The sequence below is a fragment of the Rhinoderma darwinii genome (genome assembly GCF_050947455.1).
Source record: "Rhinoderma darwinii isolate aRhiDar2 chromosome 3 unlocalized genomic scaffold, aRhiDar2.hap1 SUPER_3_unloc_14, whole genome shotgun sequence".
NCBI classification, from domain to species: domain Eukaryota; kingdom Metazoa; phylum Chordata; class Amphibia; order Anura; family Rhinodermatidae; genus Rhinoderma; species Rhinoderma darwinii.
Genome location: NW_027461739.1, coordinates 42327 through 68287, shown reverse-complemented (window position 1 = coordinate 68287; position 25961 = coordinate 42327). Strand labels below are relative to the sequence as shown.

At 38.6% G+C, this 25961-nt stretch overlaps 10 non-coding genes across 10 annotated transcripts; 5 read left to right on the top strand and 5 right to left on the bottom strand.

Annotated features, from left to right (window-relative positions):
* Positions 1–476: 476 nt before the first annotated feature.
* On the bottom strand, positions 477–558 carry TRNAS-UGA (transfer RNA serine (anticodon UGA)). The gene has a single exon. It is a non-coding gene; the product is annotated as a tRNA-Ser (tRNA).
* Positions 559–681: 123 nt separating this feature from the next.
* Positions 682–755, top strand: TRNAT-AGU (transfer RNA threonine (anticodon AGU)). The gene has a single exon. It is a non-coding gene; the product is annotated as a tRNA-Thr (tRNA).
* Positions 756–2037: 1282 nt separating this feature from the next.
* Positions 2038–2119, bottom strand: TRNAS-UGA (transfer RNA serine (anticodon UGA)). The gene has a single exon. It is a non-coding gene; the product is annotated as a tRNA-Ser (tRNA).
* A 123-nt stretch (positions 2120–2242) lies between these two features.
* Positions 2243–2316, top strand: TRNAT-AGU (transfer RNA threonine (anticodon AGU)). The gene has a single exon. It is a non-coding gene; the product is annotated as a tRNA-Thr (tRNA).
* Positions 2317–3802: 1486 nt separating this feature from the next.
* TRNAT-AGU (transfer RNA threonine (anticodon AGU)) lies at positions 3803–3876 on the top strand. Its single transcript has one exon. It is a non-coding gene; the product is annotated as a tRNA-Thr (tRNA).
* Positions 3877–5357: 1481 nt separating this feature from the next.
* TRNAT-AGU (transfer RNA threonine (anticodon AGU)) lies at positions 5358–5431 on the top strand. Its single transcript has one exon. It is a non-coding gene; the product is annotated as a tRNA-Thr (tRNA).
* A 9761-nt stretch (positions 5432–15192) lies between these two features.
* On the top strand, positions 15193–15266 carry TRNAT-AGU (transfer RNA threonine (anticodon AGU)). Its single transcript has one exon. It is a non-coding gene; the product is annotated as a tRNA-Thr (tRNA).
* Positions 15267–18107: 2841 nt separating this feature from the next.
* On the bottom strand, positions 18108–18189 carry TRNAS-UGA (transfer RNA serine (anticodon UGA)). Its single transcript has one exon. It is a non-coding gene; the product is annotated as a tRNA-Ser (tRNA).
* Positions 18190–22765: 4576 nt separating this feature from the next.
* Positions 22766–22838, bottom strand: TRNAM-CAU (transfer RNA methionine (anticodon CAU)). The gene has a single exon. It is a non-coding gene; the product is annotated as a tRNA-Met (tRNA).
* Positions 22839–23481: 643 nt separating this feature from the next.
* TRNAT-CGU (transfer RNA threonine (anticodon CGU)) lies at positions 23482–23554 on the bottom strand. Its single transcript has one exon. It is a non-coding gene; the product is annotated as a tRNA-Thr (tRNA).
* Positions 23555–25961: the final 2407 nt, after the last annotated feature.

Sequence of the window (25961 nt, the reverse complement as noted above, 5' to 3'; positions counted from 1 at the left end):
CTACATTAGTATATATAGATAAATGCTCATAACTTTGCAAATAAACGTTTTTTTAAAAAAAAAAAACAAATCACACTGTAGTTATCAGCATCATAGCGCCTATTAGGCTAGTTAGGAAATTGGGAATTGATAAACTGGTGACAGAGTCCATTTAAGGGATTATATACAGGAGTATGTGACAGAAAATAGTATTATAATTGACAGCAAGCAGAGATTTACTAAGGACAGAAGTTGTCCAACCAACCTGATTTGTTTTTATCAAGAGGAAAATAAAAGTCTGGACAAATGGGATGCTGTAGTTATAGTGATTTATACTCTAAATATTGCTCGCTTTTCAGAGTTGTAAGCCAGGGGCACAGCTGGAACCACTATTATTAATGTAATTAATCAGTGATAAAGAGGATGGAATTAAAATAACTCTTTCTATAGGTGACAAACTTTAATATGTTTCTGGAAGTTCTCTTCTTAAAATAGAACGTTGTGAACAGGACTTGAACCTGTGCAGGGAGACCCCATTGGATTTCAAATCCAACGCCTTAACCACTCGGCCATCACAACTTATGTACCCTGCCTGTTAAGACTTCTGCCAACTACACCTAAGGGGCTAGCCTAAGATATGAGATCAGTCTTTTGCTCTGAACTGAGCTGTGTGGTAGGACACCGTGAGAAGAAAAGTGCTTTGGTGCTGTGGCTTAGTTGGTTAAAGCGCCTGTCTAGTAAACAGGAGATCCTGAGTTCAAATCTCAGCAGTGCCTTGCTATTTGTTGCTTTAGTTTATTCACTTGTTTATTATTTAAGTTTACATAACTAAAGTATATGATGAATCAAATTCTTTATAGGCAATTAAAAATCTATCGGGTTTTTCATTGGTGACAGAGACCCCATGAATGTCATTAAGTTTTCTATAAGTAGTAAGTTCAATACAAAGTAATTATAGACCAGTAAGCTTAACATCCATTGTGGGAAAAACTTTTGAAGAGCTCTTAAAGGGACTCTGTTACCAGTTTATCAGGTCCCTAACTCCTAACTAGTCTAATTGGTGCTTTGCTGCTGATAACTACAGGGGGATTTGTAGTAAAAAAATGTTTATTATTTGCAAAATTATGAGAATTTTCTAAATATGTAATTTAGCCTTTATTAGACATCTGGGAGGTAACAGCAGCAATTCTCCTGAGGTGGAGCTGACTCTCAGCATCTGATGCTGTCCTATCAGCATGAAGTTGCTTCACACACATTGTGAAACTCAAGCTACAGGGAAGGAGGATCAATTCAAACAGCCATATCTCGGGCTGTGGGCCACCTAAAACAGCAGATTTTGTGGCATTTGAAAGACTGGATTCTACTCTTTCATATGACACCAAAATCACAGTTCTAGCTGTGACAGAACCGAAGATATCACCTGTTGAAAACACAGTCGGGAATGGACGCAGTTTACTATATGATCACACTGTGTTGCTGGACAGGGAAGGGGGAGAAGTTGTATGCTGATTGGACAGCGTCATACAGAAAACATTAGCTGCCCAGAGTAAAAAGGAGTCATCTCCTATTTGGCTATTAGAGCTACATTAGTATATATAGATAAATGCTCATAACTTTGCAAATAAACGTTTTTTTTAAAAAAAAACAACAAATCACACTGTAGTTATCAGCATCATAGCGCCTATTAGGCTAGTTAGGAAATTGGGAATTGATAAACTGGTGACAGAGTCCATTTAAGGGATTATATACAGGAGTATGTGACAGAAAATAGTATTATAATTGACAGCAAGCAGAGATTTACTAAGGACAGAAGTTGTCCAACCAACCTGATTTGTTTTTATCAAGAGGAAAATAAAAGTCTGGACAAATGGGATGCTGTAGTTATAGTGATTTATACTCTAAATATTGCTCGCTTTTCAGAGTTGTAAGCCAGGGGCACAGCTGGAACCACTATTATTAATGTAATTAATCAGTGATAAAGAGGATGGAATTAAAATAACTCTTTCTATAGGTGACAAACTTTAATATGTTTCTGGAAGTTCTCTTCTTAAAATAGAACGTTGTGAACAGGACTTGAACCTGTGCAGGGAGACCCCATTGGATTTCAAATCCAACGCCTTAACCACTCGGCCATCACAACTTATGTACCCTGCCTGTTAAGACTTCTGCCAACTACACCTAAGGGGCTAGCCTAAGATATGAGATCAGTCTTTTGCTCTGAACTGAGCTGTGTGGTAGGACACCGTGAGAAGAAAAGTGCTTTGGTGCTGTGGCTTAGTTGGTTAAAGCGCCTGTCTAGTAAACAGGAGATCCTGAGTTCAAATCTCAGCAGTGCCTTGCTATTTGTTGCTTTAGTTTATTCACTTGTTTATTATTTAAGTTTACATAACTAAAGTATATGATGAATCAAATTCTTTATAGGCAATTAAAAATCTATCGGGTTTTTCATTGGTGACAGAGACCCCATGAATGTCATTAAGTTTTCTATAAGTAGTAAGTTCAATACAAAGTAATTATAGACCAGTAAGCTTAACATCCATTGTGGGAAAAACTTTTGAAGAGCTCTTAAAGGGACTCTGTTACCAGTTTATCAGGTCCCTAACTCCTAACTAGTCTAATTGGTGCTTTGCTGCTGATAACTACAGGGTGATTTGTAGTAAAAAAAATGTTTATTATTTGCAAAATTATGAGAATTTTCTAAATATGTAATTTAGCCTTTATTAGACATCTGGGAGGTAACAGCAGCAATTCTCCTGAGGTGGAGCTGACTCTCAGCATCTGATGCTGTCCTATCAGCATGAAGCTGCTTCACACACATTGTGAAACTCAAGCTACAGGAAGGGGGATCAATTCAAAAAGCCATATCTCGGGCTGTGGGCCACCTAAAAAGCAGATTTGGTGGCATTTGAAAGACTGGATTCTACTCTTTCATATGACACCAAAATCACAGTTCTAGCTGTGACAGAACCGAAGATATCACCTGTTGAAAACACAGTCGGGAATGGACGCAGTTTACTATATGATCACACTGTGTTGCTGGACAGGGAAGGGGGAGAAGTTGTATGCTGATTGGACAGCGTCATACAGAAAACATTAGCTGCCCAGAGTAAAAAGGAGTCATCTCCTATTTGGCTATTAGAGCTACATTAGTATATATAGATAAATGCTCATAACTTTGCAAATAAACGTTTTTTTTAAAAAAAAACAACAAATCACACTGTAGTTATCAGCATCATAGCGCCTATTAGGCTAGTTAGGAAATTGGGAATTGATAAACTGGTGACAGAGTCCATTTAAGGGACTATATACAGGAGTATGTGACAGAAAATAGTATTATAATTGACAGCAAGCAGAGATTTACTAAGGACAGAAGTTGTCCAACCAACCTGATTTGTTTTTATCAAGAGGAAAATAAAAGTCTGGACAAATGGGATGCTGTAGTTATAGTGATTTATACTCTAAATATTGCTCGCTTTTCAGAGTTGTAAGCCAGGGGCACAGCTGGAACCACTATTATTAATGTAATTAATCAGTGATAAAGAGGATGGAATTAAAATAACTCTTTCTATAGGTGACAAACTTTAATATGTTTCTGGAAGTTCTCTTCTTAAAATAGAACGTTGTGAACAGAACTTGAACCTGTGCAGGGAGACCCCATTGGATTTCAAATCCAACGCCTTAACCACTCGGCCATCACAACTTATGTACCCTTACTGTTAAGACTTCTGCCAACTACACCTAAGGGGCTAGCCTAAGATATGAGATCAGTCTTTTGCTCTGAACTGAGCTGTGTGGTAGGACACCGTGAGAAGAAAAGTGCTTTGGTGCTGTGGCTTAGTTGGTTAAAGCGCCTGTCTAGTAAACAGGAGATCCTGAGTTCAAATCTCAGCAGTGCCTTGCTATTTGTTGCTTTAGTTTATTCATTTGTTTATTATTTAAGTTTACATAACTAAAGTATATGATGAATCAAATTCTTTATAGGCAATTAAAAATCTATCGGGTTTTTCATTGGTGACAGAGACCCCATGAATGTCATTGAGTTTTCTATAAGTAGTAAGTTCAATACAAAGTAATTATAGACCAGTAAGCTTAACATCCATTGTGGGAAAAACTTTTGAAGAGCTCTTAAAGGGACTCTGTTACCAGTTTATCAGGTCCCTAACTCCTAACTAGTCTAATTGGTGCTTTGCTGCTGATAACTACAGGGTGATTTGTAGTAAAAAAAATGTTTATTATTTGCAAAATTATGAGCATTTTCTAAATATGTAATTTAGCCTTTATTACACATCTGGGAGGTAACAGCAGCAATTCTCCTGAGGTGGAGCTGACTCTCAGCATCTGATGCTGTCCTATCAGCATGAAGCTGCTTCACACACATTGTGAAACTCAAGCTACAGGAAGGGGGATCAATTCAAAAAGCCATATCTCGGGCTGTGGGCCACCTAAAAAGCAGATTTGGTGGCATTTGAAAGACTGGATTCTACTCTTTCATATGACACCAAAATCACAGTTCTAGCTGTGACAGAACCGAAGATATCACCTGTTGAAAACACAGTCGGGAATGGACGCAGTGTACTATATGATCACACTGTGTTGCTGGACAGGGAAGGGGGAGAAGTTGTATGCTGATTGGACAGCGTCATACAGAAAACATTAGCTGCCCAAAGTAAAAAGGAGTCATCTCCTATTTGGCTATTAGAGCTACATTAGTATATATAAATAAATGCTCATAACTTTGCAAATAAACGTTTTTTTAAAAAAACAACAAATCACACTGTAGTTATCAGCATCATAGCGCCTATTAGGCTAGTTAGGAAATTGGGAATTGATAAACTGGTGACAGAGTCCATTTAAGGGACTATATACAGGAGTATGTGACAGAAAATAGTATTATAATTGACAGCAAGCAGAAATTTACTAATGACAGAAGTTGTCCAACCAACCTGATTTGTTTTTATCAAGAGGAAAATAAAAGTCTGGACAAATGGGATGCTGTAGTTATAGTGATTTATACTCTAAATATTGCTCGCTTTTCAGAGTTGTAAGCCAGGGGCACAGCTGGAACCACTATTATTAATGTAATTAATCAGTGACAAAGAGGATGGAATTAAAATAACTCTTTCTATAGGTGACAAACTTTAATATGTTTCTGGAAGTTCTCTTCTTAAAATAGAACGTTGTGAACAGGACATGAACCTGTGCAGGGAGACCCCATTGGATTTCAAATCCCACACCTTAACCACTCGGCCATCACAACCTATGTACCCTGACTGTTAAGACTTCTGGCAACTACACCTAAGGGGCTAGCCTAAAATATGAGATGTCTTTTGCTCTGAACTGAGCTGTGTGGTAGGACACCGTGAGAAGAAAAGTGTTTTGGTGCTGTGGCTTAGTTGGTTAAAGCGCCTGTCTAGTAAACAGGAGATCCTGAGTTCAAATCTCAGCAGTGCCTTGCTATTTGTTGCTTTAGTTTATTCACTTGTTTATTATTTAAGTTTACATAACTAAAGTATATGATGAATCAAATTCTTTATAGGCAATTAGAACGGGGAGAGAAAAAGCCACGGCGCCACTTGGTATGGATCAAGAAGGTGGTGTAAGGTGGTGAAGAAATATAAATGCTCACCGTGTAGGTTAGAAGAGTTGAGCACTGGGGTCCACGAGGTAGCTGCTGCCAGATCCGGGCCGGTCGCCAAAGGAGACCGCTTGGGTACGAAATTTGCAGATAAAAACAAGGATCTATACGGCGCTGCTGGTTTGTAGTGGACAAATGGAAATCCTGAGATCGGGTAATAGTTTTGTAAAAAACTGTTTTAATTGCAACGCGTTTCAGCACCGAACCGGCGCTTTCATCAGGCATAGGTTTACAGAAGGAAAGAGGCAGGTTTATATAGCGCCAGTTCAGACTGGATAATTGCTCAGAAAAACCGCGAAAACACAACATCAGGTCAAAGTTCAAAAAATGTGTATATACAATCAACAGACGAATCATAATATAAATACATGGATGATAAAAATAAAGATAATAACAAATAAAAGAGGCTGTGTACTCAACAAAAGGATCGTAGCAAGTTAAAAACTAAATTGTGTAAACAAATGTAATCGTTTTATTCATATTGTTGTTAACAGGGAAAATGCATAAGGTGTCATGGGAAAAATGGGGTGGGTAAACGTTGTTTGACTAAGGGTTTGTATGTATTGTTAGGAAGTGGTACTGTATGTTATGTTTAGTTTACATGTCGCCACGGAGACCAGAAGGGTAACGGAAGCCGAAGCGCTCCAAAACCAAGTGGAACGCAAGATGGAACGCAAAGCGCGAGAGGAGGAAGGGAGGCTCAGGAAGGACCGGCGGAGGTTGACAAACCGGGACAGAGTGTGAGCATCAGACGGTGGGTGAGTGAAAGATGATTACCAGATATCAATGTGTAGCAGGGACTAAGATTAATAGGCAGGTCTATTACTTGTGGGTATTTAAAAGCAGTGGTCGTGTGTCCACAACAGGAGGGTATGTTTGACTCCGTGTGGAAAATTGGAACATAAGTTAATGTAGTAGAACATGTCATGTTGGGAAGATCTGAAGGATAGAAGATTTAATTAATCTAAGGATGATTCTGTAATATCATTCAGACCCAAAGGGTGAAGGGTGTTCAATTTAAAAATCCAATAGTTTTCTCTCTGTTTCAATTTGCTAAATCTGTTTGGGACGTCACTGCTGATGTGTTCTATTGGAGTAATATTAATTTTATTGAATTCGCAGTTATATATACGGAAAAAATGTCTAGAGACACTGTGCTTGAGATATCCGTTATTTATATTGAAACGATGGTTATTGATTCTGGTTCTCAGACACTGAGTGGTTCTACCAATGTATTGCAAATGACATGGACACTCTAATAAATAGATGACAAAAGAACTGCCACAATTCAGCAGAGACTGTATACTGAAAGTTTCATTGGTGACTGTGGATGTGTAATCCAATTTTCTGTGGCTAATGGACTTACAGCAAAGGCAACGTGAGTGTCCGCATCTGAAGGACCCTTTTATACTAGAAAGAAAGTCTGTGTTGGTAATAGGATGTTTATTAATTCTGCTGGGGGCCAAAATGTTTTTAAGGGATAGGGACCGTCGGAAAGTAATATTCGGTTTACATCGTAGTGCGTTTCTTAAATACGGATCAGTCCTGAGAATGTGCCAATGTTTGGAAAGTATGTTCCTGATTGTTTTGTTGCCCCTGTTGAAGGTGGTGATGAAATTGAGATGGGGATTAGTTGCACCCAATTTAGGAATCTTAACTGAGGGATTGAGGCAAGATATATGTGTTAGCTTAGAAGCTTTTAATCGTGCACCTTTTATGAGGTTTTTAGGGAAACCTTTATCTTTGAACCTTTTTTCAAGGACCCCGCATTCTTTGACAAAGTCGTTGTTAGTACTACAGTTTTTTCGTATCCTACGGAATTGCCCAAAAGGTACGTTTTTCAACCAGGGACGATGATGGGCGCTTCTGAAGTCAATATAGCTATTGACATCGACTAGTTTAAAATGTGTCTTTGTTATGAATTCTTTGCTGACAATGTCATAACTAATGGTCAGGTCAAGGTAGTCTATGGAAGTGGGAGAAAAGGTATAAGTAAATGCTAGGTCATAATTATTTTTATTGAGAGTATTGATGAAACGTACAGCTTCCTCCTCAGTGCCCTTCCATACTAGAAACAGATCATCGATGTATCTTTTATAGAGTAGTATATTGTTTTTGTAGGGGTGTTCGCCATAAATATATGTATTTTCGAAAGACCCCATATAGAGATTTGCGTAAGAAGGTGCAAAACGACTACCCATCGCACATCCCTTAATTTGGTGGTAGAAGTTGCTGTCAAAGCTAAAGATGTTATGATTAAGAATAAAATCGATGCAATTGGCTAAAAAATCAACCTGCGGTTTGGAAATGTTATTAATTTGGGATAAAAATGTATGGGCTACTTTAATACCTTTATCATGAGGGATGTTACTATAAAGAGTGGTTACGTCTGCAGTAAGAAAACAGACTGGGGCCGTTGAAGGGTCAAGTTTGAGATTGTTTAAGTCTCTAATTAATTGTGTGGAGTCCTTAAGGTGGGATGGTAAAGTGTGAACAAGTGGTTGGAGGTGAAGATCTACGAAATGAGAGAGATTGCTAGTGAGTGAGTCTATTCCAGAAATGATGGGACGTCCCGGGGGATCTGTTAGTGACTTGTGAATTTTGGGTAGATAGTAAATGAACGGCATGTTCGGAAAAGTGACAGAGAGGAACCTTTTTTCTTTTTTATTAATCAAGCCTGATGAGGTCGCTGTTTCAATTAGGTTTTGATATTTGAGTGTGTACACAGGTAGCGGGTTTGTGGTCAATTTTTTGTAAAAAGTGGTGTCACTCAAAATCCTAGTAGTTTCTTTTAGGTAGTTTTCTCTGTCTAGGATGACTATTCCCCCTCCCTTGTCAGCAGGGCGGATTACGATGTCATTATTTTTTTGGAGACTTTTCATGGCCTTCCTTTCATGTAAAGTTAAATTGTCAGAGTAAGTGGATGGTAAATTGAGAGTTCTGAACTCATTGCTGACTAGGGACGAAAAAGTTTCAATCATGGGACCTTGGTGGTGGGTTGGATAGAAATTAGATTTTGGATGAACTTCTACTGGGATGGCCCTCGGTACAGCAGGGTTACCAGATGGTTCTGTGTCGGTGTTGGTCATGGATTTGGTCATGGCAAAATGTCTGGTGAGGGTGAGCTTCCTAGTGAACCTGTTGAGGTCCATGAAAAGCTCAAAATTGTTAGTTGAGGATGTGGGACAGAATGAAAGACCTTTATTCAAGAGGCTGAGTTCATATGTGTTTAAAGAGTATAATGACAAATTGAATATTTTTATTGATGCTGGACCAGGTTCCTCTTTTTGCTGAGAGATGAATGATGTTTTGTGGCGTTTTTTACCTCCTCTTCGTCCTCTGGGTCTATACCTAGTTTCCTTTTGGTGGAAATTGTTTGAATTGTGGGAAAGAAATTGGTGATGGTTTGAGCTTTGGGGCTCATAATGTATGGAATTAATACGTCCTTGCTCACAACAGTGGGGGTTAAAGGGGGTCTGACTAGCTGGGACGGAAGGCCTAAAAAAGACGTCGCTGCATATGTAATATCCAGAACTGACGTGGCTAAATCAGTATTAGGATTAATGAGCCCCTGGGTGGTGTTATGATTGAAGAAATGGTCAGCAGGGGAGGTTGGATTAGAGAAATATGGTGTGTCATGGATCGAAAGCTCAAGAAGGGATGGAAAATGGTTACCATCCTCCTCGTCTATAGACTCATTGACCAGTGAAGTGTGGGAAAGGTCAATAATTGGGGGTACCTCCATTGGTTCGGATGCAAGGGGTAACCGGGATAGATGGATTGCTAAATCAGAGGATTTAAAAGCATTCATCGGTATTCTGGGGCTGTATTGACTAAACCGAGAAGGTATGTGAGGTTGTGGGAACTGAGTTGAGGTGGGTATTGTGGCTGTATTAGGGCACACGTTTGCAGTGTTAACCAGAGTTGCGGTGTTAATACTGGGAGAGTGGTTAGGGATCAACATAGTGTCCAATTTCCTAGATTTGGTACTGTTCCTGAAGGATCTGCTGTAATTCAAGACCCTATCCCGTGTGGTAATTGGATTGGGTTTGATCGGCAAGTTTCTGTTTGAGGCAGTGTCATGTTCAGATATGATGGTTTTTTTGGGGTCTAGGGGAGGAAAGGTGTTCGTTTTCCAATCACCAATAGGGTCAATTGCATAGTCGAGTTGGTCCCTTTTATATTTCTTAACTTTTCTAAAAATAAGGTCTTTTTCATAAGAAATGAGTCTTCTGCTAGTGGATTCTTCTAATTTGAGGAAATCACAATGATCACTGAAGTGCAATAATTGTTCTTTGATGATAGAGATATCTGACAGTAAAGCATTGCTAAGTGATGTACGTTTAGTGAGCAATCTTTCAAGAAAGCCTAGATGGCATGCATCTATATGAGACTTCCAATCGTTGCTAAAAGAAGTGTCAGCAGGGTAAGGGTTAGTGATGGATAGCCTTAACCCTCTGGGGGTGATGTTGGCAGAGATATATAACAACAAAAACTGACAATCAATGTTCTGTAAAGCCTCTTTTTTAAGGAGGTCCTCTAGAGAAAGGTATAGGTCTGTCATTTTTAGGGTCTCCTCAATGGATGAGGTATTACTCACTATGTGAGAATGTCCTTGTAAAGTATCAGTCCCAATGGATTCGAGGATGAGACGTTCCCGCAATAGGTTCCTTTCGTTAGTGAAATCCAACATCGTGGAGGATGGTTGTAGACGGGAACACAATGTCACCAAACGACGGAGGGGTGATGGATCAAGTCTGTTCCTAGGTTGTCGTTATGATTAGGGAGGTAGTTCCAAGATAGTAGATCCAAGGTTAGGCTGCCAGTGCAGGAGACACTTGTCACCGGTCGCAAACCGGAAAACTCCGGTAGTGATAGATGCGGTGCTCCTGATGTCGGAGTATCAGCTTTGCAGGGCAGATACAATCCGAACTATAACAGAACGGGGAGAGAAAAAGCCACGGCGCCACTTGGTATGGATCAAGAAGGTGGTGTAAGGTGGTGAAGAAATATAAATGCTCACCGTGTAGGTTAGAAGAGTTGAGCACTGGGGTCCACGAGGTAGCTGCTGCCAGATCCGGGCCGGTCGCCAAAGGAGACCGCTTGGGTACGAAATTTGCAGATAAAAACAAGGATCTATACGGCGCTGCTGGTTTGTAGTGGACAAATGGAAATCCTGAGATCGGGTAATAGTTTTGTAAAAAACTGTTTTAATTGCAACGCGTTTCAGCACCGAACCGGCGCTTTCATCAGGCATAGGTTTACAGAAGGAAAGAGGCAGGTTTATATAGCGCCAGTTCAGACTGGATAATTGCTCAGAAAAACCGCGAAAACACAACATCAGGTCAAAGTTCAAAAAATGTGTATATACAATCAACAGACGAATCATAATATAAATACATGGATGATAAAAATAAAGATAATAACAAATAAAAGAGGCTGTGTACTCAACAAAAGGATCGTAGCAAGTTAAAAACTAAATTGTGTAAACAAATGTAATCGTTTTATTCATATTGTTGTTAACAGGGAAAATGCATAAGGTGTCATGGGAAAAATGGGGTGGGTAAACGTTGTTTGACTAAGGGTTTGTATGTATTGTTAGGAAGTGGTACTGTATGTTATGTTTAGTTTACATGTCGCCACGGAGACCAGAAGGGTAACGGAAGCCGAAGCGCTCCAAAACCAAGTGGAACGCAAGATGGAACGCAAAGCGCGAGAGGAGGAAGGGAGGCTCAGGAAGGACCGGCGGAGGCTGACAAACCGGGACAGAGTGTGAGCATCAGACGGTGGGTGAGTGAAAGATGATTACCAGATATCAATGTGTAGCAGGGACTAAGATTAATAGGCAGGTCTATTACTTGTGGGTATTTAAAAGCAGTGGTCGTGTGTCCACAACAGGAGGGTATGTTTGACTCCGTGTGGAAAATTGGAACATAAGTTAATGTAGTAGAACATGTCATGTTGGGAAGATCTGAAGGATAGAAGATTTAATTAATCTAAGGATGATTCTGTAATATCATTCAGACCCAAAGGGTGAAGGGTGTTCAATTTAAAAATCCAATAGTTTTCTCTCTGTTTCAATTTGCTAAATCTGTTTGGGACGTCACTGCTGATGTGTTCTATTGGAGTAATATTAATTTTATTGAATTCGCAGTTATGTATACGGAAAAAATGTCTAGAGACACTGTGCTTGAGATATCCGTTATTTATATTGAAAGGATGGTTATTGATTCTGGTTCTCAGACACTGAGTGGTTCTACCAATGTATTGCAAATGACATGGACACTCTAATAAATAGATGACAAAAGAACTGCCACAATTCAGCAGAGACTGTATACTGAAAGTTTCATTGGTGACTGTGGATGTGTAATCCAATTTTCTGTGGCTAATGGACTTACAGCAAAGGCAACGTGAGTGTCCGCATCTGAAGGACCCTTTTATACTAGAAAGAAAGTCTGTGTTGGTAATAGGATGTTTATTAATTCTGCTGGGGGCCAAAATGTTTTTAAGGGATAGGGACCGTCGGAAAGTAATATTCGGTTTACATCGTAGTGCGTTTCTTAAATACGGATCAGTCCTGAGAATGTGCCAATGTTTGGAAAGTATGTTCCTGATTGTTTTGTTGCCCCTGTTGAAGGTGGTGATGAAATTGAGATGGGGATTAGTTGCACCCAATTTAGGAATCTTAACTGAGGGATTGAGGCAAGATATATGTGTTAGCTTAGAAGCTTTTAATCGTGCACCTTTTATGAGGTTTTTAGGGAAACCTTTATCTTTGAACCTTTTTTCAAGGACCCCGCATTCTTTGACAAAGTCGTTGTTAGTACTACAGTTTTTTCGTATCCTACGGAATTGCCCAAAAGGTACGTTTTTCAACCAGGGACGATGATGGGCGCTTCTGAAGTCAATATAGCTATTGACATCGACTAGTTTAAAATGTGTCTTTGTTATGAATTCTTTGCTGACAATGTCATAACTAATGGTCAGGTCAAGGTAGTCTATGGAAGTGGGAGAAAAGGTATAAGTAAATGCTAGGTCATAATTATTTTTATTGAGAGTATTGATGAAACGTACAGCTTCCTCCTCAGTGCCCTTCCATACTAGAAACAGATCATCGATGTATCTTTTATAGAGTAGTATATTGTTTTTGTAGGGGTGTTCGCCATAAATATATGTATTTTCGAAAGACCCCATATAGAGATTTGCGTAAGAAGGTGCAAAACGACTACCCATCGCACATCCCTTAATTTGGTGGTAGAAGTTGCTGTCAAAGCTAAAGATGTTATGATTAAGAATAAAATCGATGCAATTGGCTAAAAAATCAACCTGCGGTTTGGAAATGTTATTAATTTGGGATAAAAATGTATGGGCTACTTTAATACCTTTATCATGAGGGATGTTACTATAAAGAGTGGTTACGTCTGCAGTAAGAAAACAGACTGGGGCCGTTGAAGGGTCAAGTTTGAGATTGTTTAAGTCTCTAATTAATTGTGTGGAGTCCTTAAGGTGGGATGGTAAAGTGTGAACAAGTGGTTGGAGGTGAAGATCTACGAAATGAGAGAGATTGCTAGTGAGTGAGTCTATTCCAGAAATGATGGGACGTCCCGGGGGATCTGTTAGTGACTTGTGAATTTTGGGTAGATAGTAAATGAACGGCATGTTCGGAAAAGTGACAGAGAGGAACCTTTTTTCTTTTTTATTAATCAAGCCTGATGAGGCCGCTGTTTCAATTAGGTTTTGATATTTGAGTGTGTACACAGGTAGCGGGTTTGTGGTCAATTTTTTGTAAAAAGTGGTGTCACTCAAAATCCTAGTAGTTTCTTTTAGGTAGTTTTCTCTGTCTAGGATGACTATTCCCCCTCCCTTGTCAGCAGGGCGGATTACGATGTCATTATTTTTTTGGAGACTTTTCATGGCCTTCCTTTCATGTAAAGTTAAATTGTCAGAGTAAGTGGATGGTAAATTGAGAGTTCTGAACTCATTGCTGACTAGGGACGAAAAAGTTTCAATCATGGGACCTTGGTGGTGGGTTGGATAGAAATTAGATTTTGGATGAACTTCTACTGGGATGGCCCTCGGTACAGCAGGGTTACCAGATGGTTCTGTGTCGGTGTTGGTCATGGATTTGGTCATGGCAAAATGTCTGGTGAGGGTGAGCTTCCTAGTGAACCTGTTTATAGGCAATTAAAAATCTATCGGGTTTTTCATTGGTGACAGAGACCCCATGAATGTCATTGAGTTTTCTATAAGTAGTAAGTTCAATACAAAGTAATTATAGACCAGTAAGCTTAACATCCATTGTGGGAAAAACTTTTGAAGAGCTCTTAAAGGGACTCTGTTACCAGTTTATCAGGTCCCTAACTCCTAACTAGTCTAATTGGTGCTTTGCTGCTGATAACTACAGGGTGATTTGTAGTAAAAAAAATGTTTATTATTTGCAAAATTATGAGCATTTTCTAAATATGTAATTTAGCCTTTATTACACATCTGGGAGGTAACAGCAGCAATTCTCCTGAGGTGGAGCTGACTCTCAGCATCTGATGCTGTCATATCAGCATGAAGCTGCTTCACACACATTGTGAAACTCAAGCTACAGGAAGGGGGATCAATTCAAAAAGCCATATCTCGGGCTGTGGGCCACCTAAAAAGCAGATTTGGTGGCATTTGAAAGACTGGATTCTACTCTTTCATATGACACCAAAATCACAGTTCTAGCTGTGACAGAACCGAAGATATCACCTGTTGAAAACACAGTCGGGAATGGACGCAGTGTACTATATGATCACACTGTGTTGCTGGACAGGGAAGGGGGAGAAGTTGTATGCTGATTGGACAGCGTCATACAGAAAACATTAGCTGCCCAGAGTAAAAAGGAGTCATCTCCTATTTGGCTATTAGAGCTACATTAGTATATATAAATAAATGCTCATAACTTTGCAAATAAACGTTTTTTTAAAAAAAACAACAAATCACACTGTAGTTATCAGCATCATAGCGCCTATTAGGCTAGTTAGGAAATTGGGAATTGATAAACTGGTGACAGAGTCCATTTAAGGGACTATATACAGGAGTATGTGACAGAAAATAGTATTATAATTGACAGCAAGCAGAAATTTACTAATGACAGAAGTTGTCCAACCAACCTGATTTGTTTTTATCAAGAGGAAAATAAAAGTCTGGACAAATGGGATGCTGTAGTTATAGTGATTTATACTCTAAATATTGCTCGCTTTTCAGAGTTGTAAGCCAGGGGCACAGCTGGAACCACTATTATTAATGTAATTAATCAGTGACAAAGAGGATGGAATTAAAATAACTCTTTCTATAGGTGACAAACTTTAATATGTTTCTGGAAGTTCTCTTCTTAAAATAGAACGTTGTGAACAGGACATGAACCTGTGCAGGGAGACCCCATTGGATTTCAAATCCCACACCTTAACCACTCGGCCATCACAACCTATGTACCCTGACTGTTAAGACTTCTGGCAACTACACCTAAGGGGCTAGCCTAAAATATGAGATGTCTTTTGCTCTGAACTGAGCTGTGTGGTAGGACACCGTGAGAAGAAAAGTGTTTTGGTGCTGTGGCTTAGTTGGTTAAAGCGCCTGTCTAGTACACAGGAGATCCTGAGTTCAAATCTCAGCAGTGCCTTGCTATTTGTTGCTTTAGTTTATTCACTTGTTTATTATTTAAGTTTACATAACTAAAGTATATGATGAATCAAATTCTTTATAGGCAATTAAAAATCTATCGGGTTTTTCATTGGTGACAGAGACCCCATGAATGTCATTGAGTTTTCTATAAGTAGTAAGTTCAATACAAAGTAATTATAGACCAGTAAGCTTAACATCCATTGTGGGAAAAACTTTTGAAGAGCTCTTAAAGGGACTCTGTTACCAGTTTATCAGGTCCCTAACTCCTAACTAGTCTAATTGGTGCTTTGCTGCTGATAACTACAGGGTGATTTGTAGTAAAAAAAATGTTTATTATTTGCAAAATTATGAGCATTTTCTAAATATGTAATTTAGCCTTTATTACACATCTGGGAGGTAACAGCAGCAATTCTCCTGAGGTGGAGCTGACTCTCAGCATCTGATGCTGTCCTATCAGCATGAAGCTGCTTCACACACATTGTGAAACTCAAGCTACAGGGAAGGGGGATCAATTCAAACAGCCATATCTCGGGCTGTGGGCCACCTAAAAAAAGCAGATTTGGTGGCATTTGAAAGACTGGATTCTACTCTTTCATATGACACCAAAATCACAGTTCTAGCTGTGCCAGAACCAAAGATATCACCTGTTGAAAACACAGTCGGGAATGGACGCAGTGTACTATATGATCACACTGTGTTGCTGGACAGGGAAGGGGGAGAAGTTGAATGCTGATTGGACAGCGTCATACAGAAAACATTAGCTGCCCAGAGTAAAAAGGAGTCATCTCCTATTTGGCTATTAGAGCTACATTAGTATATATAAATAAATGCTCATAACTTTGCAAATAAACGTTTTTTTAAAAAAAACAACAAATCACACTGTAGTTATCAGCATCATAGCGCCTATTAGGCTAGTTAGGAAATTGGGAATTGATAAACTGGTGACAGAGTCCATTTAAGGGACTATATACAGGAGTATGTGACAGAAAATAGTATTATAATTGACAGCAAGCAGAGATTTACTAAGGACAGAAGTTGTCCAACCAACCTGATTTGTTTTTATCAAGAGGAAAATAAAAGTCTGGACAAATGGGATGCTATAGTTATAGTGATTTATATTCTAAATATTGCTCGCTTTTCAGAGTTGTAAGCCAGGGGCACAGCTGGAACCACTATTATTAATGTAATTAATCAGTGATAAAGAGGATGGAATTAAAAAAACTCTTTCTATAGGTAACAAACTTTAATATGTTTCTGGAAGTTCTCTTCTTAAAATAGAACGTTGTGAACAGGACTTGAACCTGTGCAGGGAGACCCCATTGGATTTCAAATCCAACGCCTTAACCACTCGGCCATCGCAACTTGTGTACCCTGACTGTTAAGACTTCTTTCAACTACACCAAGGGGCTAGCCTAAAATATGAGATCAGTCTTTTGCTCTGAACTGAGCTGTGTGGTAGGACACCGTGAGAATAAAAGTGCTTTGGTGCTGTGGCTTAGTTGGTTAAAGCGCCTGCCTAGTAAACAGGAGATCCTGAGTTCAAATCTCAGCAGTGCCTTGCTATTTGTTGTTTTAGTTTATTCACTTGTTTATTATTTAAGTTTACATAACTAAAGTATATGATGAATCAAATTCTTTATAGGCGATTAAAAATCTATCGGGTTTTTCATTGGTGACAGAGACCCCATGAATGTCATTGAGTTTTCTATAAGTAGTAAGTTCAATACAAAGTAATTATAGACCAGTAAGCTTAACATCCATTGTGGGAAAAACTTTTGAAGAGCTCTTAAAGGGACTCTGTTACCAGTTTATCAGGTCCCTAACTCCTAACTAGTCTAATAGGTGCTTTGCTGCTGATAACTACAGGGTGATTTGTAGTAAAAAAATGTTTATTATTTGCAAAGTTATGAGCATTTTCTAAATATGTAATTTAGCCTTTATTAGACATCTGGGAGGTAACAGCAGCAATTCTCCTGAGGTGGAGCTGACTCTCAGCATCTGATGCTGTCCTATCAGCATGAAGCTGCTTCACACACATTGTGAAACTCAAGCTACAGGGAAGGGGGATCATTTAAAACAGCCATATCTCGGGCTGTGGGCCACCTAAAAAAACAGATTTGGTGGCATTTGAAAGACTGGATTCTACTCTTTCATATGACACCAAAATCACAGTTCTAGCTGTGACAGAACCGAAGATATCACCTGTTGAAAACACAGTCGGGAATGGACGCAGTGTACTATATGATCACACTGTGTTGCTGGACAGGGAAGGGGGAGAAGTTGTATGCTGATTGGACAGCGTCATACAGAAAACATTATCTGCCCAGAGTAAAAAGGAGTCATCTCCTATTTGGCTATTAGAGCTACATTAGTATATATAAATAAATGCTCATAACTTTGCAAATAAACGTTTAAAAAAAAAAAAAAAAAAAATCACACTGTAGTTATCAGCATCATAGCGCCTATTAGGCTAGTTAGGAAATAGGGAATTGATAAACTGGTGACAGAGTCCATTTAAGGGACTATATACAGGAGTATGTGACAGAAAATAGTATTATAATTGACAGAAAGCAGAGATTTACTAAGGACAGAAGTTGTCCAACCGACCTGATTTGTTTTTATCAAGAGGAAAATAAAAGTCTGGACAAATGGGATGCTGTAGTTATAGTGATTTATACTCTAAATATTGCTCGCTTTTCAGAGTTGTAAGCTAGGGGCACAGCTGGAACCACTATTATTAATGTCATTAATCAGTGATAAAGAGGATGGAATTAAAATAACTCTTTCTATAGGTGACAAACTTTAATATGTTTCTGGAAGTTCTCTTCTTAAAATAGAACGTTGTGAACAGGACTTGAACCTGTGCAGGGAGACCCCATTGGATTTCAAATCCAACGCCTTAACCACTCGGCCATCACAACTTATGTACCCTGACTGTTAAGACTTCTGCCAACTACACCTAAGGGGCTAGCCTAAAATATGAGATCAGTCTTTTGCTCTGAACTGAGCTGTGTGGTAGGACACCATGCGAAGAAAAGTGCTTTGGAGCTGTAGCTTAGATGGTTAAAGCGCCTCTCTAGTAAACAAGAGATCCTGAGTTCAAATCTCAGCAGTGCCTTGCTATTTGTTGCTTTAGTTTATTCACTTGTTTATTATTTAAGTTTACATAACTAAAGTATATGATGAATCAAATTCTTTATAGGTGATTAAAAATCTATCGGGTTTTTCATTGGTGACAGAGACCCCATGAATGTCATTGAGTTTTCTATAAGTAGTAAGTTCAATACAAAGTAATTATAGACCAGTAAGCTTAACATCCATTGTGGGAAAAACTTTTGAAGAGCTCTTAAAGGGACTCTGTTACCAGTTTATCAGGTCCCTAACTCCTAACTAGTCTAATAGGTGCTTTGCTACTGATAACTACAGGGTGATTTGTAGTAAAAAAATGTTTATTATTTGCAAAGTTATGAGCATTTTCTAAATATGTAATTTAGCCTTTATTAGACATCTGGGAGGTAACAGCAGCAATTCTCCTGAGGTGGAGCTGACTCTCAGCATCTGATACTATCCTATCAGCATGAAGCTGCTTCACACACATTGTGAAACTCAAGCTACAGGGAAGGGGGATCAATTCAAACAGCCATATCTCGGGCTGTGGGCCACCTAAAAAAACAGATTTGGTGGCATTTGAAAGACTGGATTCTACTCTTTCATATGACACCAAAATCACAGTTTTAGCTATGACAGAACCGAAGATATCACCTGTTGAAAACACAGTCGGGAATGGACGCAGTGTACTATATGATCACACTGTGTTGCTGGACAGGGAAGGGTGAGAAGTTGTATGCTGATTAGACAGCGTCATACAGAAAACATTATCTGCCCAGAGTAAAAAGGAGTAATCTCCTATTTGGCTATTAGAGCTACATTAGTATATATAAATAAATGCTCATAACTTTGCAAATAAACGTTTTTAAAAAAACAACAACAAATCACACTGTAGTTATCAGCATCATAGCGCCTATTAGGCTAGTTAGGAAATAGGGAATTGATAAACTGGTGACAGAGTCCATTTAAGGGACTATATACAGGAGTATGTGACAGAAAATAGTATTATAATTGACAGCAAGCAGAGATTTACTAAGGACGGAAGTTGTCCAACCAACCTTATTTGTTTTTATCAAGAGGAAAATAAAAGTCTGGACAAATGGGATACTGTAGTTATAGTGATTTATACTCTAAATATTGCTCGCTTTTCAGAGTTGTAAGCTAGGGGCACAGCTGGAACCAGTATTATTAATGAAATTAATCAGTGAGAAAGAGGATGGAATTAAAATAACTCTTTCTATAGGTGACAAACTTTAATATGTTTCTGGAAGTTCTCTTCTTAAGATAGAATGTTGTGAACAGGACTTGAACTTGTGTAGGAAGACCCTATTTCAAATCCAACGCCTTAACCACTCGGCCATCACAACTTATGCACCATGACTGTTAAGACTTCTGGAAACTACACCTAAGGGGCTAGCCTAAAATATGAGATCAGTCTTTTGCTCTGAACTGAGCTGTGTGGTAGGACACCATGAAAAGAAAAGAGATTTGGTGCTGTGGTTTAGTTGGTTAAATTGCCTGTCTAGTAACCAGGAGATCCTGAGTTCTAATCTCAGCAGTACCTTGCTATGCTTTGCTTTAGTTTATTCATTTGTTTATTATTTAACTTTACATAACTAAAGTATATGATGACACTTTCCTCATTATACTTAATAACTTAATTGCCTCATTTTACTTAATAACTGCTCCCATATGGTCTCTCGGTTAGGATTCCTGGTTTTCACCCAGGTGGCCCGGGTTCGACTCCTGGTATGGGAAAAAACCTTTTACTAGTCTTGCACTTTCAAAGGTTGAGCGTTATAGGATAAAAGTGCTCTTTGTGGCCATAAATTCTAACTTATCTTTGTTTACCCATTCCTCCTCGTTTCACCAGATTATATTTGAGCTTGAAAACGCAAATAATTCCTATTGTTCCCTTCTCACTCCAAGTCAACAACCCCTTTATCCTATCAGTTTGGCTCATTTTCCTTTTTTTAATGAACTAGTTTCGCCAATAAATAAGAAACCGTCAGACTATTTCACCCTATCTGATTGGGACTTTGCTTTAATATTGTTTCTTTTTAGGCAAGATCCTATTTTGGATTTAAATCTCAAATCATTCCCATCTCTTCTACTCACTCAAAAATGAAAAGGAAATCAACAACACTTTCCTCATATATTAAAAACGTTTCGGCAGAAAAACACGATTTCCTGCATGAATGGAGGAAGACAAAAACTCACTGAACAGTGCCTCGTGTGAGGATCGAACTCACGGCCTTCAGATTATGAGACTGGCATGCTTCCTACTGTTCTAACGAGGCAACCACCAGATGTTTGTAGACAAGCTCAAAGCGGCAAAATGAAAAAATATATATATATTATCTTTAGTCCCACTTTTTCTTAGTCCATGACTCATTATACTTAATAACTTTTCCCATATGGGCTAGTGGCTAGGATTCCTGGTTTTTACCCAGGTGGCCCGGGTTCGACTCCCGGTATGGGAAAAAACCTTTTCCTAGTCTTGCACTTTCAAAGGTTGAGCGTTATAGGATAAAAGTGCTCTTTGTGGCCAGAAATTCTAACTTATCTTTGTTTACCCATTCCTCCTCTTTTCACCAGATTATATTTGAGCTTGAAAACTCAAATAATTCCTATTGTTCCCTTCTCACTCCAAGTCAACAACCCCTTTATCTTGTCAGTTTGGCTCATTTTCCTTTTTTTAATTAACTAGTTTCGCCAATAAATAAGAAACCATCAGATTATTTCACCCAATCTGATTGGGACTTTGCTTTAATATTGTTTCTTTTTAGGCAAGATCCTATTTTGGATTTAAATCTCAAATCATTCCCATCTCTTCTACTCACTCAAAAATGACAAGGAAATCAACAACACTTTCCTCATATATTAAAAACGTTTCGGCAGAAAAACCCGATTTCGTGCATGAATGGAGGAAGACAAAAACTCACTGAACAGTGCCTCGTGTGAGGATCGAACTCACGACCTTCAGATTATGAGACTGACACGCTTCCTACTGCGGTAACGAGGCAACCACCAGATGTTTGTAGACAAGCTCAAAGCGGCAAAATGAAAAAATATATATATATTATCTTTAGTTTCACTTTTTCTTAGTCCATGACTCATTATACTTAATAACTGCTCCCATATGGGCTAGCGGTTAGGATTCCTGGTTTTCACCCAGGTGGCCCGGTATGGGAAAAAACCTTTTACTAGTCTTGCACTTTCAAAGGTTGAGCGTTATAGGATAAAAGTGCTCTTTGTGGCCATAAATTCTAACTTATCTTTGTTTACCCATTCCTCCTCTTTTCACCAGATTATATTTGAGCTTGAAAACTCAAATAATTCCTATTGTTCCCTTCTCACTCCAAGTCAACAACCCCTTTATCCTGTCAGTTTGGCTAATTTTCCTTTTTTTAATGAACTAGTTTCGCCAATAAATAAGAAACCATCAGACTATTTCACCCAATCTGATTGGGACTTTGCTTTAATATTGTTTCTTTTTAGGCAAGATCCTATTTTGGATTTAAATCTCAAATCATTCCCATCTCTTCTACTCACTCAAAAATGACAAGGAAATCAACAACACTTTCCTCATATATTAAAAACGTTTCGGCATAAAAACCCGATTTCGTGCATGAATGGAGGAAGACAAAAACTCACTGAACAGTGCCTCGTGTGAGGATCGAACTCACGACCTTCAGATTATGAGACTGACACACTTCCTACTGCGCTAACGCGGCAACCACCAGATGTTTGTAGACAAGCTCAAAGCGGCAAAATGAAAAAAAATATATATATTATCTTTAGTCCCACTTTTTCTTAGTCCATGACTCATTATACTTAATAACTTTTCCCATATGGGCTAGCGGTTAGGATTCCTGGTTTTTACCCAGGTGGCCTGGGTTCGACTCCCGGTATGGGAAAAAACCTTTTACTAGTCTTGCACTTTCAAAGGTTGAGCGTTATAGGATAAAAGTGCTCTTTGTGGCCATAAATTCTAACTTGTCTTTGTTTACCCATTCCTCCTCTTTTCACCAGATTATATTTGAGCTTGAAAACTCAAATAATTCCTATTGTTCCCTTCTCACTCCAAGTCAACAACCCCTTTATCTTGTCAGTTTGGCTCATTTTCCTTTTTTTAATGAACTAGTTTCGCCAATAAATAAGAAACCATCAGACTATTTCACCCAATCTGATTGGGACTTTGCTTTAATATTGTTTCTTTTTAGGCAAGATCCTATTTTGGATTTAAATCTCAAATCATTCCCATCTCTTCTACTCACTCAAAAATGACAAGGAAATCAACAACACTTTCGTTATATATTAAAAACGTTTCGGCAGAAAAACCCCATTTCCTGCATGAATGGAGGAAGACAAAAACTCACTGAACAGTGCCTCGTGTGAGGATCGAACTCACGACCTTCAGATTATGAGACTGACACGCTTCCTACTGCGCTAACGAGGCAACCACCAGATGTTTGTAGACAAGCTCAAAGCGGCAAAATGAAAAAATATATATATATTATCTTTAGTCCCACTTTTTCTTAGTCCATGACTCATTATACTTAATAACTGCTCCCATATGGTCTAGCGGTTAGGATTCCTGGTTTTTACCCAGGTGGCCCGGTATGGGAAAAAACCTTTTACTAGTCTTGCACTTTCAAAGGTTGAGCGTTATAGGATAAAAGTGCTCTTTGTGGCCATAAATTCTAACTTATCTTTGTTTACCCATTCCTCCTCTTTTCACCAGATTATATTTGAGCTTGAAAACTCAAATAATTCCTATTGTTCCCTTCTCACTCCAAGTCAACAACCCCTTTATCCTGTCAGTTTTTTTTACTCATTTTCCTTTTTTTAATGAACTAGTTTCGCCAATAAATAAGAAACCATCAGACTATTTCACCCAATCTGATTGGGACTTTGCTTTAATATTGTTTCTTTTTAGGCAAGATCCTATTTTGGATTTAAATCTCAAATCATTCCCATCTCTTCTACTCACTCAAAAATGACAAGGAAATCAACAACACTTTCCTCATATATTAAAAACGTTTCGGCAGAAAAACCCGATTTCCTGCATGAATGTAGGAAGACAAAAACTCACTGAACAGTGCCTCGTGTGAGGATCGAACTCATGACCTTCAGATTACGAGACTGACATGCTTCCTACTGCGCTAACGAGGCAACCACCAGATGTTTGTAGACAAGCTCAAAGCGGCAAAATGAAAAAAGATATATATATTATCTTTAGTCCCACTTTTTCTTAGTCCATGACTCATTATACTTAATAACTTCTCACATATGGGCTAGCAGTTAGGATTCCTGGTTTTTACCCAGGTGGCCCAGGTTCGACTCCCGGTATGGGAAAAAACCTTTTACTAGTCTTGCACTTTCAAAGGTTGAGCGTTATAGGATAAAAGTGCTCTTTGTGGCCATAAATTCTAACTTATCTTTGTTTACCCATTCCTCCTCTTTTCACCAGATTATATTTGAGCTTGAAAACTCAAATAATTCCTATTGTTCCCTTCTCACTCCAAGTCAACAACCCCTTTATCCTGTCAGTTTGGCTCATTTTCCTTTTTTTAATGAACTAGTTTCGCCAATAAATAAGAAACCATCAGACTATTTCACCCAATCTGATTGGGACTTTGCTTTAATATTGTTTCTTTTTAGGCAAGATCCTATTTTGGATTTAAATCTCAAATCATTCCCATCTCTTCAACTCACTCAAAAATGACAAGGAAATCAACAACACTTTCCTCATATATTAAAAACGTTTCGGCAGAAAAACCCGATTTCCTGCATGAATGGAGGAAGACAAAAACTCACTGAACAGTGCCTCGTGTGAGGATCGAACTCACGACTTTCAGATTATGAGACTGACACGCTTCCTACTGCGCTAACGAGGCAACCACCAGATGTTTGTAGACAAGCTCAAAGCGGCAAAATGAAAAAAGATATATATATTATCTTTAGTCCCACTTTTTCTTAGTCCATGACTCATTATACTTAATAACTGCTTCCATATGGTCTAGCGGTTAGGATTCCTGGTTTTTACCCAGGTGGCCCGGTATGGGAAAAAACCTTTTACTAGTCTTGCACTTTCAAAGGTTGAGCGTTATAGGATAAAAGTGCTCTTTGTGGCCATAAATTCTAACTTATCTTTGTTTACCCATTCCTCCTCTTTTCACCAGATTATATTTGAGCTTGAAAACTCAAATAATTCCTATTGTTCCCTTCTCACTCCAAGTCAACAACCCCTTTATCCTGTCAGTTTGGCTCATTTTCCTTTTTTTAATGAACTAGTTTCGCCAATAAATAAGAAACCATCAGACTATTTCACCCAATCTGATTGGGACTTTGCTTTAATATTGTTTCTTTTTAGGCAAGATCCTATTTTGGATTTAAATTTAAAATCATTGCCATCTCTTCTACTCACTCAAAAATGACAAGGAAATCAACAACACTTTCCTCATATATTAAAAACGTTTCGGCAGAAAAACCTGATTTCCTGCATGAATGGAGGAAGACAAAAACTCACTGAACAGTGCCTCGTGTGAGGATCGAACTCATGACCTTCAGATTATGAGACTGACATGCTTCCTACTGCGCTAACGAGGCAACCACCAGATGTTTGTAGACAATCTCAAAGCGGCAAAATGAAAAAAGATATATATATTATCTTTAGTCCCACTTTTTCTTAGTCCATGACTCATTATACTTAATAACTTCTCACATATGGGCTAGCGGTTAGGATTCCTGGTTTTTACCCAGGTGGCCCGGGTTCGACTCCCGGTATGGGAAAAAACCTTTTACTAGTCTTGCACTTTCAAAGGTTGAGCGTTATAGGATAAAAGTGCTCTTTGTGGCCATAAATTCTAACTTATCTTTGTTTACCCATTCCTCCTCTTTTCACCAGATTATATTTGAGCTTGAAAACTCAAATAATTCCTATTGTTCCCTTCTCACTCCAAGTCAACAACCCCTTTATCCTGTCAGTTTGGCTCATTTTCCTTTTTTTAATGAACTAGTTTCGCCAATAAATAAGAAACCATCAGACTATTTCACCCAATCTGATTGGGACTTTGCTTTAATATTGTTTCTTTTTAGGCAAGATCCTATTTTGGATTTAAATCTCAAATCATTCCCATCTCTTCTACTCACTCAAAAATGACAAGGAAATCAACAACACTTTCCTCATATATTAAAAACGTTTCGGCAGAAAAACCCGATTTCGTGCATGAATGGAGGAAGACAAAAACTCACTGAACAGTGCCTCGAGTGAGGATCGCACTCACGACCTTCAGATTATGAGACTGACACGCTTCCTACTGCGCTAACGAGGCAACCACCAGATGTTTGTAGACAAGCTCAAAGCGACAAAATGAAAAAAATATATATATATTATCTTTAGTCCCACTTTTTCTTAGTCCATGACTCATTATACTTAATAACTGCTCCCATATGGGCTAGCGGTTAGTATTCCTGGTTTTCACCCAGGTGGCCTGGGTTCGACTCCTGGTATGGGAAAAAACCTTTTACTAGTCTTGCACTTTCAAAGGTTGAGTGTTATAGGATAAAAGTGCTCTTT